At 39.1% G+C, this 1,455-nt stretch overlaps 1 non-coding gene across 1 annotated transcript; it reads right to left on the reverse strand.

The window, feature by feature from the left end:
* Positions 1-781: 781 nt before the first annotated feature.
* LOC133780736 (small nucleolar RNA R71) lies at positions 782-888 on the reverse strand. Its single transcript, XR_009869554.1, has one exon. It is a non-coding gene; the product is annotated as a small nucleolar RNA R71 (small nucleolar RNA).
* Positions 889-1,455: the final 567 nt, after the last annotated feature.

Genomic DNA, 1,455 nt, shown 5'->3' on the forward strand with positions numbered 1-1,455 from the left:
TAATTATTGAATAATAAATCGAACGTAGTCATCGTGGGTTCGACTAGTATTTACTGTTATATTGATGTAATTGGTAATACTGAAAAGAAAATAATAATTAATTTTGACACGGCACACGACACCCGTTAAAACCGGGGACTATTGTTATTCACTTTATTATTCAAATTTATTTATTTGCAACTAATTAGGTTTTATTGTAGAATTTTCAGGTGTATATGTCTGGTGAAGACGATACACAAGATCGACTACAAAAAACCAAAGATTATCTGGAGGCATCGTCCGTGTCACACTCTTCCAGAACTATCACTGATAATCCACTCTTCCAGCGTCATTATCAATGTGTAGAGTCTGTTAAAGAGACATTACCATCTGACAACAAATATGATTCTAACAACTAAGTTCGATTCTATAGAACTATGGCCCAGCAAAGGACGTTGAAAGAGTTGGCAGCGTCGGATCTTGACCAACAACCGCTTTACATCCAGTATCCACCTTTGGATGTCAACTTTGAGTTGAAGTCGGGCCCATTCACTTATTGCCCTCTTTCCATAGGTTGGCCGGTGAGGACCCGAATAAACATTTGAAGGAGTTTCATATTGTCTGTTATAGTATGAAACTTGTTGCAGTTACTGAAGAATAAATTAAGCAGAGAGCTTTTACTTTCTCTCTGAAGGATGTAGCTAAAGAGTGGTTGTACTATCTTCCACCAGGTACTATTGAAACCTGGAATGGTATGAAGACAATGTTCCTAGAACAATATTTTCCAGCATCTAAAGTTGGAAGCATCAGGAAAGAGATCTGCAGTATAAGGCAATATACAGGGGAGTCATTGTATGAATATTGGGAGAGATTTAAGTGGTTGTGTGCTAGTTGCCCTCATCATTAGATAAGTGAACAACTCTTAATCCAGTACTTTTATGAAGGATTACAATCACTGGATAGGAGTATGATTGATGCAGCCAGTGGGGGTGCACTAGTTGCTAAGACTTCTGCTGCATCCAGGAGCTTGATTTCTAATATGGCTGCCAACTCACAATAGTTTGGCATTTGCCAAGATCCTAATCCACCACCAAAGACAGTTAATGAGATGAGCAATTAAAAGGAAAACCAGCTTGGTCATCAATTGGCTCAATTTACTGCAGTGATACAACAACTTGTTTTATGCCAACAGGTGCGGCCATGTGGAATATGTCAGGTTGTGGGGTATGATACCAATACTTTCCTTACTCCATTTGAGGGAGAGACTGAGGGTGTTAATGCTGGAGGTAATTCCCAGGTCAATTACGCCATATTTACTATGAACCTTTTTCACAAACTTATAATCCTGGATGGCGTGATCATCCAAATCTTCGTTATGGGAATCACCAACAAGCTGCCTCGCTGTCTACACCTGTTAGACTGCCTAGTTTTTCTCTTCAATAATGATCTCAATGGAATTATGCACCTAGACCATCA

The sequence above is a fragment of the Humulus lupulus genome, chromosome 5 (assembly GCF_963169125.1).
Source record: "Humulus lupulus chromosome 5, drHumLupu1.1, whole genome shotgun sequence".
NCBI classification, from domain to species: Eukaryota; Viridiplantae; Streptophyta; class Magnoliopsida; order Rosales; family Cannabaceae; genus Humulus; species Humulus lupulus.